Source organism: Boleophthalmus pectinirostris, unplaced genomic scaffold (assembly GCF_026225935.1).
Source record: "Boleophthalmus pectinirostris isolate CB_2022bp ecotype Guang Dong unplaced genomic scaffold, ASM2622593v1 HiC_scaffold_19, whole genome shotgun sequence".
NCBI lineage: Eukaryota > Metazoa > Chordata > Actinopteri > Gobiiformes > Gobiidae > Boleophthalmus > Boleophthalmus pectinirostris.
Genome location: NW_026571140.1, coordinates 16,893,048 through 16,905,841, shown reverse-complemented (window position 1 = coordinate 16,905,841; position 12,794 = coordinate 16,893,048). Strand labels below are relative to the sequence as shown.

General features: G+C 40.3%; 1 long non-coding RNA gene across 1 annotated transcript; it reads left to right on the top strand.

Moving 5' to 3' along the window:
• Positions 1–846: 846 nt before the first annotated feature.
• Positions 847–1,526, top strand: LOC110175515 (uncharacterized). The gene is made up of 3 exons (XR_002319223.2): positions 847–973; positions 1,039–1,228; positions 1,308–1,526. It is a non-coding gene; the product is annotated as an uncharacterized LOC110175515 (long non-coding RNA).
• The last annotated feature ends 11,268 nt before the right edge of the window (positions 1,527–12,794 follow it).

Below are 12,794 nucleotides of genomic sequence, written 5' to 3'. Positions count from 1 at the left end.
TATAGATCAGCCAACTATCCCCCTACAACATGCAAACTACTGTATATTGTTCTTCTCTATCTCCATGCATGTTCTTCTTAAACATCTGAAACTCAATCATTTGTGTTATAATCCACTTGTAAATTCAATCAAAATTGCCAAGTTGGGTCGCTAGGCAACAAGGGTGGCACCCAGATAAACAGCTGGTAAAGCTATGGCTTTGTTTAAAACTCACTGAAGCGTTTATCTCTCAGTCTGTGTTCTTCAGACTTTGAAAACATTTACTACGCAGCACATCTGCCCTTTATATCAATAATGATATATAGGAGATAACAGAAATACAGGATTTATCCCATTTGTGTGTAGGAAAGCAAGACTGTTTTATTGAGTCCTATGTCTCCACACTCACACTAAAAGTCCCCAGAGACACAGAGCAGCACACTGCTACAATAGTCAGTGGACAGCCATTCTGCCAAGTGCCACGCAGGGTTCTGATTATTACTGTAAATCATTCTACTGCCAAAGGATTTATTTTCAAACTATAAGAGTAGAAAGAGGGACAATACTGAATTAGCTGAAGCGGTCAAAAAGTTATAAAATAAGTTATTAAATGTAAAAAGAATAAAAACTTGTGTCACTCTTGCACCCACAAAATATTGAGACATTCTTTTTTGTCAACCTTGCTCACCTCTAAGTATAGATGGTCACTTATAACAGTCTGAGTTTATTTTATATTCAAATGAGATGCTTACTCAGGCAGTACTAAACTGCCCTTCTCCCAGAGGCATCCACAGCTGTGGCAAGAATAGATGCTATGAAGCATAAATTATGTGCATCAATGAATATATTGTCACTGGATCTGTGTGTAGCAGTGCGCGCCTGCTGCCTTCTGCCACCAGGTGGCGCCTGGGCTTATAAAAGGGCACTCCCCGTAGCGTCTCGTTCTCTGACCTCGGCGCACTTCCGGGATAGGGCTCCGCCTTGTCGCGCACAGGTAAACAACCGCTGTTCTCTAATTACAATTACAATTTTATAATTTAATGTGTGGCTTTATTGTAGTGCCACCGCTCCTAGAGTCTCGACGTGCCTGATCGAAGTTATGGCTCGTGAGTAAAGCTCCTGCATGTATTTGCTGTTGATCGCCACAAGCGCCACTGTTAGCCGCTGTCCACGGTTGGGTCGGTGTTGCTGTCAGATGCCCCGGCCGCTCGGCGTCAAGCCTCGTGGATGTAGAAGCGTGTGTTTTGTGGTACGTTGGCTGGTCATTGGTTTAGGTTCATGTATGGGGCTACCACCAAGTGAATGATAAAATATAATGTTCATTTTAGGGTCCAGGGTGGTCTTCGGCATGTCATCTGGTGGAGCGGTGGCCCTGTGAACGAGCTGCTGCTTTGTTTTACTGTGTTTTTAATTTTAAGGACAAAATCACCGTACAGCTGCTTTTGGTGACTGTGTTATCGGCAGTTATGTGAACAGTGAATAGTCTACTCTTAAAGTTAATCTAACAAATGAATTATGGCAATAATAAATAATTTCATGTTTTGTAAGTCACTTGTCTCTGTCAATTGACGAACCTGTGAGCCTTTTAGTTTAGTAAATTTAGTTTTAGTTCTGGGCTACGCCCAGTGGCGTTGTTGGTTTTATGTTGATTATCTTACTTTGGGGTGCTCCTCACACCCCTCCCGGATGCCCCGCTCGCCACATGTGTATTTAAATACTGTATATGCACAATTACTTCACAATTAGAAGTTAGCTTAAGTATATAAAAACACAACAAGGAAAAACAAACATTAGCACGAACTACACAGCTTTAAGGGAGATTGGTTCTGTCATTAACATGCCCACGGAGAGGTTTTTTACCTTCAGTATGGCACAAGCACACAACACAGAACCCAATAGGCTGGAAAAAAGAATATGTCCTACAAATTTATCTGATCTTGCATAGATTTAAACACTTATATCTGGTTATTCATCTTATTTTCAGATTTATTATCTACTTACTAGTTCTGAGACTGCTTAATTCTAGTCTAGAGGTAGTTTATTTTAAGATAACATATTAAGTAAAATTATCTTGCTGCATGGACAGATAATTTCACTACTTTTAAGTCATTTTCTGATAGGTTTAAGTGTTCTTATCTTAATTTTAGCCAAGCTTTTTTGCGGTGTGTAACTTCTGTAACTCACAATAGGCTGAGCCGTGCTCTAGCACAATTATGGGGTTTTCTGTAGCCACTCGCACTCACACTTGCAATCAAACCGACCCACAGCCTAGTGACATCATCATATAAGCACTGTTTATATATATGTCGCACTAAGGCTTTAGCAGAGCAAATAACTCCTGGGGCATGAAATAGCTCTGATCTAGTGAGGAAGATTTTGAATTTCCCTACACACTTGTTTTAGGATTGGATAGATATACAATATAACTTAAGGTGGAAGATAAGGCTGTCTTTTTACCAAAAAGGTTGTTTCAGAGATAGGAAGCTGCCCTGACAAGCAGCACTGTGCTCAGTGAAAGAGGACAACCTTCTCTTGCAGGTGCATGGGAAGGGGAATTAGTCACTGATGTAATTCCCAGGCTAGGAAATCAGAAAAGTACTCATTACTAATATGAGGTTTCCTACAGGGTCAAGGAGGGCAGAGGACTGTGGGTAATTAAATGTGCTAAATGAAACACTAATTGAATGAGCAACCAACTGCCTTTGGTTCTTGTCTGTCTAATCATACAACAGACCAAATCACCAAAAATGGATTAGTTTTCTTTCAGGCAGGGTTGTGTAATTACAGAGGTGAAAGTACTGATCACTGAACAATGGTTTAGTATGCAGTAGCTTAAATATCTTGTGTATGCTAACAGTGTATGAAGTAAAATATTATCAACATTGAAGTTGTTATTGTTACGATCCATGACTCTCAGAGCTGCAACATATAGACTTATGTGAGAAAAGGTCCACGTCCTGGTGAGAAGAAAAGTGCAACTTTTGTAAGTGACAGAGCTCAACCGGTGCCCTGCCCATATTAGCTTCAGGGGGCGCTGCTGAGGCAAAATGGATGCACTCTTGTTTTTTTTTCATTTCATTTTTTTTCAGTGGCTAAACACAGTAAAGTTGTTTTGTTTATTTTACAAAAATCATATGGATAGATCGAGGTGACCAAGACCCCAGGAAATATAGATACATGTTAAACAATTTTATATTAAACATGTATCTATATTTCCAGGGGTCTCAGTCACCTGTTGATATGCTTGACTTTACATGCATTTACATACAGAAATATTGTCAACTGCACATTAATCTGAAGGACACAGCGACAGGTGGAGCGGGAATTGCTCATAAAAAATGTATAAGATGTAAATTGAGGGTGGATAGCTGTTCACTGAGGCTGCTTAAATCTGGGACAATAGAACCAATTCCAGAAGATGAGGTTATAAAAAAATGTAAGCAGGGGGAATGAGATTTGAGAGTCGTTTTGAGCAATGCATTTTGATATCACCTTAATATAATTTTAACTACTGCACATGGAAACACACATTTAACATAACAGTGTCTGCATGAAGGCTCTCATATTGTCAGACACTTGTCAGACACAATGATTTTTTTAACAATAATATTTTCTCAGAATGATGCAGAACACCAGTAAGGGTGATCCAAGGATGCTGTAAAAATAATCTTGTTTACATTTTACCACAAAATACCCTTTTTGTAATGCATAGTCGGGGTGTTTGGTTGCTTCATAGTGAGAGGAAGCAAAGCAGAAGGTGTGAGCCACCCACAATGACACATACAGGATTATCCAGCTCATATTTAATACAAGCACATTGAGTTCATTTGAATCAAAAGACCTATTCACACGGTTGCATTGGATCCTCACCTGCGAACCAGATCCATGAAAATCCCATCTTTAATTTTTTGATTAAATAACATCATCAAAAAAATACTTTGAAGCTCTAGTTAACTTTTCTCCTCTCTTCTAGCTCTATAGCTCCATTCTGTCGGCTATCACTGCTTGTCTGTTTATTTGATTTTTGCCTACAACATGTAACAAGATTAGCTTTGGCTCTAATTCCCTCATGGAAGCAACTGTTAGAGCGTTCTCCACTTTAATGTCCTATAATAGCATTAATATCTGCTTTTGCCTCTTCAGCTGCAGTAAACACCCTCACTTTAAGAAAGCCGATTAGTAGCAAAAGACATGGCTGGCGTACCACATACCTCGGGTAAAATGCAGAGGAGCTCATTGTGTGTAAAGATTAATCTGCTTTTTACAGTATATTACACCAGTCAAACTACCCATACTGTCTGGCCCAAACTGTAAGGAAAGTTAGATAGTGATATTCTGCAAACAGGAGTCCAACACAGATCTCCATCACCTTCAGTGTTAGCGGACTGTGACAGCCAAGGTCAGGAGAGAGAGGCACAGGACCCCAAACGGAGATAAGGCTGTGGGACACATCTGAACCTCTGTGCTGATTTTCACAGAAATATAATCCTTCCGCTGAATTATTAAATGGGTCTCCCCCACCCTAAATAACACCCTGCAAGCATTGTTTGACATCCTGGATGAATAATTAAGCACTGACCTTTTGTTCCCATTAGAGGTGATGGGCTTTCACGATGAGTCTGAGGGACGATTTCAGGAAAGTTGCAAATAGCAAATTCTAATTATGCAAAGCTGGATGATGTATTTGGAGGGGGAATAACAACTACAAGGGCGAAAGAGACTGCTACTACTTAACATACTTAAAAATCTCACTGTCATGCTAGCTGTCTACAACTGTAAGCTTTGTTTGGAGACCCCAGACTAGCATAGCCAGTTCTACCAGCTTACTAAATAAAGGTTAACCAACAAGTGGTTTAGCAAAGCTCTATCTTAGAAAGTATAGCTTCCAAAAGACATAGTACAGCTGGTCTTCTTAAAGTCAGGCTTGGATGAGCAAAATTTCAGTGATGGTAAGGTTTACAGCGGGTGAGGCAAAGTGTGCAGCTCAAACAGTGCACTTTGTCACACTCACAACATATACACACAATATTCACTTTTTTGTTAATACTGTCACTTAGCTATAATTCATAGTTTTGTTTATACATTCTAAGGGAAAAATATTAACTTACCATACATCAGACCAGCGTCTAATAATAATCTCTGATTAAGAGTATTTCATTAGCTAACAAGTGAAGCAGCGCGTGAACATGTTGAATGTACGGGCCTATTCACTGTGTATGAGGTGGAGCCTACCCTCATCTTTGTGCATTTCATCAAAAACAGAAGATTTTTATGACCCAGTGACTCACCTCAAATCACAGAAAATCCCCATAATAGGACAAATAACTCTAAACTTTTTTTTTTTTTAAATTATGCGCAAGACCCAATATATTTGCTGCAGAAATATGTTGAAAAATGTATTATGGTCAAAACATCAAAATAGTGTGATTAAATACACAACCCACTCTACCTGCTGAGACTACTCCATAAAAGACTGGTTCATCATGAAACACTGAGAAAAAGAACACACCTAATATTCTTATAGTTGATGTGAAAGATGCTATAATATAATATAAAACTATAGTATAAAACTATTTTGTCTATACTGTTGTGTTCTCCTTAGAATTGTAAAATCATGTATGTATGCACATATCACTCATTCTAAACTTGCAAAAGGGCCTGTACACAGTGTTGAGGATTAAATAAAGAATTAAACCTCATCTCAGCTGGCAACAGTTAGATAAGATTAGATAGAGATAAGCTCTGATAATAAACTTTTCCATCAGGTTAACTTTAAATAACAACGTAAAACTAAATCAAATCATGTGATATGGGGGAATCAAAATGCAAGTAGATTTCAGGGACTGTGGGTCAATAAGGGAACACACACCTAGAAAAAATCCTGTTAGTGTTTAATGTTATTGTACCTTTCTAGTGCAGTGTGCTCCAGTTACTTTTTCATTATCTCACAGTAATGAAGGCCACTCATGTGTGCACTTTCTCTTCACATACCAGCCAAAGCAAGGTCTACGTTGAGTCCATCCAAAACCACATCATCAGATAGAATGTCTCTTTCTGCCCATGTACTGTGACGTTCTCCTTTTGACAGTCAACAGGAGAGTCCTTCTCAATGTTGATGTGTTAGAAACTAGCATGCAAGGTTTGATTGAGACAAGGGCAGAACTGAGCAAGACAACTGGATCCAAACATATTCAAACCCTGTGCTCACATTCTTCACAGAGATGAAATGAATATGAATAATACTGCAATATATGTCATACTGCGATATATGCTAAATTAAAAAATTGAGTAATTGTTTTTAATAACTATTTTAACAGTTTCGCAATTTTACAGTCCATTCATATTGTGTGCAATACTGGGACCACGCCTAGCACTGGGACCACTACCATTAAAAAGTAACGGTATGGTTTTTAGAAGAAAAATTTAAGGTACTAGCATGTCCGGCAAGTGCACAATAGGGTGTTTCTAATTTAGAATTCTGTTTTGTCATTTTATATAATAAATAATACAGATATGTTCTGACTGAGACTTGTACTGTGATTAAACTGTGATATCGTTCAAGCTGGTACACAAAAATATTACAAAGATGCCCAGCCCTAACCTCAACCAACACATTAACAGGCACATTTAACACATTTCTGATGGATTCATATCTGGACATGGTAATATAAAAAAGAAGATTAAAATGAAGAAGAATTCATTTGTTCAATACTGTCCGCTCCTGGATGGTATTTTGGGGCCGGGCAGGTGGTCTGAACATTCACTAATGCAGAATAAGACAGGTGGTCATAATCTCATGTCTGATTTCTGCAAACATAAACACGTCAGATAAATACACTTTTTTGTTTTATATTTTCTACCTCCCACACAAGAGCAGTGTGCTCTTTTGCAATCTCGCTTTCATTTCACTTCCTGCCTTACTCTCACTCCTTCAACACCCGAGTACTCAAACACAAAGAAAGACGTATATAAACTCCTTGATTTTCCAACCTCCCACACTATCCACAATCCCTATACTCCTGCACATTCTAACTAGGGCAGGGCAATAGCCTCAAATTTTTATCAATATAAAAGAGAAAAAAAAAGGATAATGATATATAATTGATGATACCAAAGGCTACTTAAAATTGGCCCTTATTATATTTTTAGTTCTCTAGACTTTGCAGAAAAAGTTTCATCAGTGGTCATCTGAGGCCTCATCTGAGAGGATTGCATAGGAATTTTCCTAAGCAAATGCATACTCCGAGTGGCCAGTGGAGGTGCCCACCATGCAAACTCCAGATTTATAAAACCCTGCGTGTGCACTCCACCACGCAAGCAGCTCTATAGATTTTACCTGCAGCTGGAACGCATGTGAACTCACGTCACGCCCTCTCAATACCTTCAATTCATCATAAAAGGACAGACCACACCCTCTCCGCACCTCCACTTCACAATAAAAGGACCATGCATATTAACTTGTGAATGAGATTTACCTAAACATGACAGAGAGGGAGGGGGAGACACTCCACGAAGAACCAAGTGATTGCAATGGCTCATCTCTCTTAATTTAAATAATAAGTGGAATAAACAGCTCTTCTCAGTGTTTTGGCTAATATCTGATTAAAAGCGCAAATTATTTACATACATAAATTTTCAGATGATTTCCTGATCAAACACTTCCTCAAACTCTCTTCACTTCTGATCCTTTCCATGACTGTTGCCTTTTCCCTGTGTCTCCAGACTTTGCGGACTGCGCACACCAAGGTCCCAGCTGGTGCAGAAAGCTGTGCCTAGTAGGAGTTTTATAAATCCCACGTGTGGCAAAGAGGGCGCAATACACATTGTGTAAGCAAGCTTTATAGATGAGGCCTCTGGACAGTGTTTTTGCAATCAAGATGTGTAAGACGCCATTTTCAATTATTGGTACTGGTTTGAAGTACTGGGAATTTATGCTCCTTAGTGCTTTAAACCAGTATCATGACTTGTAAATGGTTGATGAAACTTTCTCCACAGTGAATCACTCCTGGGCGAATGAATGAAGACATACTTCCCTAAACTTTAGCAAAAGCAACTATCCACAATCTTGCAGTTCTTCCTCCAGTTGCAGCTAAAAGGAATATCAGCTGTAGTGCACACACAAGTATAACACAACTCTATTCCTCTGGCCTCTCAGAGCTCTTCCTCTGACCTCTCCACGCTCTTCCTCTAACCTGTCCATGCCCATCTTTTGACCTCTCCTCTTGCTTTCTCTGGACTTTCTCTGACCTCTGCACACTCTTCCTCGGGCCTTTCTCTGGACTCTCTGCTCTGTTTCTCTGGCCTCTCCGCTCTCTCCCTCTGGTCTCTCTGCACTATTCCTCTAGCCTTTTCTGCTCTCTTCCTCTGGCTTCTTTGCACTCTTTCTCTGGCCTCTCCGTTCTCTTCCTCTTGTCTCTCCGCACTCTTTCTATGGCTTCTCCGCACTCTTTCTCAGGCTTCTCCACAGTCTTTCTCTGGCCTCTCCGCTCTTTCCCTCTGGCCTCTCTGGGCTCTTCCTCAGGCCTCTCCGGGCCATCTGGAGTGCAATGTCCCCACTCTGCTGGTGCTGTGCCAGCTTGTGCAGCCTCCCAGGACCCATTGCCGCAGCGTCTCAGAGCACAATTTGTATGTGTCAAAAGCTCTGCTGTGTGTGTGTCCGCTGACCCAGCTGACTGAAGTCATTGAAGCCTGCATCTCCCACCACCTCAAAGGAGCCCCATTCTGCTTTGATGACACCTGCGCTCCCTCCATCCTGAACTGGCTACTGGAGGGGCAGGTTATTGATTTAACAGGGCAATTGATTAAATCTGGAAAAAAAATTGGTTAATTCTAGATGCTTTTTGCAAGATAAGCAAAAGACAAACAATTGAAGACTGGAATAAAGCCACTCTTGAAAAGTGACTCCACTTTTTATTCTGTACAGTGATTTCCACATAAGGATTTGGTGTTTAAGTTTAATGCCCTTTTAGATAGAACAAGTCATGTGAGTGGACCCAAACAAGATAGGCTCCCGGATCCAATGGGGTTATCTGATTCACAACACAAAGGTCTACAAATGATCTATGTGTTGAGGTAGTTTGCTTAAGAAGCCATTATTTAAAAAAAAAAAAAAAAAAAGAATGAAAAAAGACTGCTTGTACCCCTCAGCTTCTCTCACACCCTATTCTTTAATAATACTTTAAATAAACATAACTAAACTTAACATGCAGGTAAGGATTTTTTTACAGTTTGCTTCATAAATTGTTCCTGCAGTTATTGCTTATCACTCACTTCCTCTGGGTCTTCCAGTTTTCCCCATCAGACAAAAAAAGGCACAGTACGTTAATCCTCAGGAAATCCTGATCAAGATCCTGGCTAAAGATCTGGAGATGAAGATCTGGGTGCCGCACTAGTCGCCCACTGCTCCTGAGAGGTTATATGGCACTGATAAAGATGGGGTCAAATCTACAATCAAATTTACAAACACAAAAAACACAAATATGCACGTACACACTTCTATGGCAACAATAAAGAAAAGTGGATGGAAATTGTATAATATATGATTTCACATTTCTAGCTTGTTATGTGTGGGCTGAGCATTTGATGAAAACTCCCACACATTTCAATAAACTAAAAAAAGAACAGCAGAAAAGCAGGGCTGGAAAACAAAGGAAAAATCAATCAGCATTTTAATTAATCCATTTGATGTAAGACCTTCTATCTAACACTATCCTGCAGCTATCTGGCTAAACGGACCATCAGAGCCACAGGTGTAGGGCACGCTCATTCAAGTGTTAACAACTGTGCATGCTTCACTGACTTTTCATCATTTGCAAAGTTTAGCTCGGAGTCATGAAGATAAAATTTAAATTTTAAGCCATGAAAGGCACAACACTAATCCAAGGTGCTTATTTTGTTGTAACAAATGGGAAAAAAACTAAATTGCATATTCTTGTATTTGAAATGCACAGTCTATGTTTATTAAAAGGCTAGTATTGATTCACTGGTTGCCACTTTTTGTACAAAACAAAAATGCTGACTCTTGTTGGGAGAATCTAGTAGCCAAATGCATGCTTACATAATACACTTTGTCGCCTACTTTTAGAGTTTGTCTACATCGAAAGCTCGTTTCGGTTCAGTTTCACTTGGTTGTGCCTGCCTATAATCAGCCTAATGCAAGAAATCAGCAGCAGCTTATGACTTTGATTGACTAGTAGGACTAAATCAGCTGTTAAGTTAATTTAAGCAGACAATGAAAATGCCATGCCATGATGCTGCCCGACAGTCTTACATTATTGTGCGATATTTCCTCAATGAACAAGTCCAGTCCAGTGCTTTTACTGTTCCAATGAAGCAAAATGTCAATTGAATCAGTGCATTCAGTAAGTATAAAGAAGGAACTCCAAGGGAAACAACTGTGGCTCAATACTTGTCCAGTTCTTGAATGAATAGTCCGGGGTTCGAGTATTGGTTTGTGTTTAATCTATAGAGTGATAGTAGGCTTAATTATAAGACTAAAGTGGGCACGCACGTGGACGTGTTCGAGTTGGCGTTATAATGCTTGCCCTTACCTTAAAGATCCCAGATAACGCAGTGCTCCGGCGCAGGTGGCGAAGTGAGTCTACCTCCTCGTGTCACCAAATCCTTCACAAGTTTGTTTTCCAATAAACGTGCACGTGTCGTCCACCTAGGCAAAATCCCGCGAACGCATCCAGCCTAAGAGCACGCCTGCTGTGTAAGTTTACTGGCAGCAGCTCGCTTGCTTCGATGAGCTGAGCGAACATGCACCGTTGTTTCACGATGCTTTCTGGAGGCGGGCGGCCAATCACAGGGCTCCTCGCTGTTCACTCTCACTTCTTTGCGCATCCCAAGAGGGTCTCCGTGGAGCGACGTGTGCCGGAGTCCTGAGCATATGGGCTGCGGTCTAGGACGTTGTATCCCGCCTGAGAAGAACGAGCCCGTACGCAGTACTGCCTTTGTGCCCGCGCTGATACTGATGCTGATAGCGACCGGACTGGGAGCTTCCTCTCGCGCATCCACTGGCGAGCAGGAGGAGTGTCTCTGCGCTCACTTCATTAAGTCACTCTTCTTATACGGATAAACCCCCGTAATTATTAGTCACACTAACATTATTTGTCTGTTGATGGGTATCAGATGACTAATAATGGCCGATTTAATACAGATGTAAATTATTTGCAATAATCAATTTCCGAAGTCTTGTGAGTTATGAAATAGAAAGCAGAAATGTATTCTTTGTCACAGTGGATCCTAGCGTGCGCTGACTTTTATAGGTCGGTAAGGAGACTTAGGGTGGACATCAATCTTTATTCGACAATTTAAGAACGCCACTTTTTATACAGACCACATTGCAAATTTGTAGACGTTTATTTTTAATGACCTACACATATATACATATACACATTTACATAAATAGTAAGAAATTTTCTAGTCAAATTAGAGAAGTCTAGACCTACATTAATATGTGTTTATATTGGACTGCATTTGACAGGTCAGACAGGTGCAGCTATAGGCTCATGTGCGTTAGAACTGCGCGCTCACACTCAGCTCTCAGAGTAATTTGTTTTGTTATAAAAATGACCTTCTGAAATAATAAGAAACGACTTTTAAAATTTATAAAATGAAATCAATTCACTGTCCTAATCCCTGATTTGGTCACAGTTCCTGGACTGCCATGACCAAATCAGTGCAAGGCAACAACAGCAGCACAGAGGAGTCAAGAAGTAGCCTGTGTTACAAAGACAAACAGCCTTTCTGTGCTGCATGTGCTGATTTGAACTAAAGCATTTTTGCCTAGTCATATTCTGTGAAAAGGGAGATGCAAAGTTGGAAGAGAAATGAGAGCTTTAATGAAAAGAGAAAAAGCCCTGTGGGATAGATATCAAACGCGGAGGATGTGCATAATTCATCTCTAAGTATTCCATAAAGCCCTCCAGAAGGCCAACGCTAACCTGTTTTCCCTCTTTCTCATTAAATAGCCTAAATATTGGAATAAAATCTTTTCAAGGCGGTTTGTTTTCCAGTGTTATCTCGTAAGTGACAGCTCTGGTTGTACAAGGAAAACCTAAATTTGGAGCCCATGGGAACCCCCTGCAAGGAGCTCATCTAAATTTCAATGTGCTTGGACGGTTCGGAGGAAATATTCGTTTTACACTATTGTAATGTGTCTTGTTACTGGATATGTTTTTTGCCAGTAATACTGTGTGGATGAGAGAGACTTGTTGGCACTTAGGTTGAACATTGGCACACTTACCTAACTGGAATGAAGTTGCAAATTATTAAAATGACTTTTTATCTCTTTAATTCCTAATTACATTTACATTTTTGACACAATGAGCGTAATTGTGTATTGTTAACATGTTGGAGGGTGTGGCTGTCAGAATCATCAAAGGTTGTGCCAAGGGCTGCCAGCTGTTCCTAAAGTGTCCATACCCCCCTCTGCTGGTGTCGCAGAGCAAAGAAATCTCAGGGACATTGAGGGACATCCAAAAGCACTGACAGACTCCTGTGAAGCCCCTATACTCTGTCCTTCATGAGTCTGGGAGTGGTGTGTGTAATTGGGCCAAAACATCGCCCAAGTCCTGAAGATGTGAGAGGCAGAGCCCAGCAGCTGCACAGGCTCTGCTGGGACCTCCCACATGAGGCATCAGCACAGCCATCAGAAAATGTGCTGAAAAATCACTCAGTATAAAATTCCTCAACAGCAGATAACAAGGGCAACTCCATGCCATTGTGGGTTTGAAAACTACACAAAGAAACAGCAGCGAATATAGATTGGTTTAAGCAATACATTATAGCCTAATGCAACACCATATCAG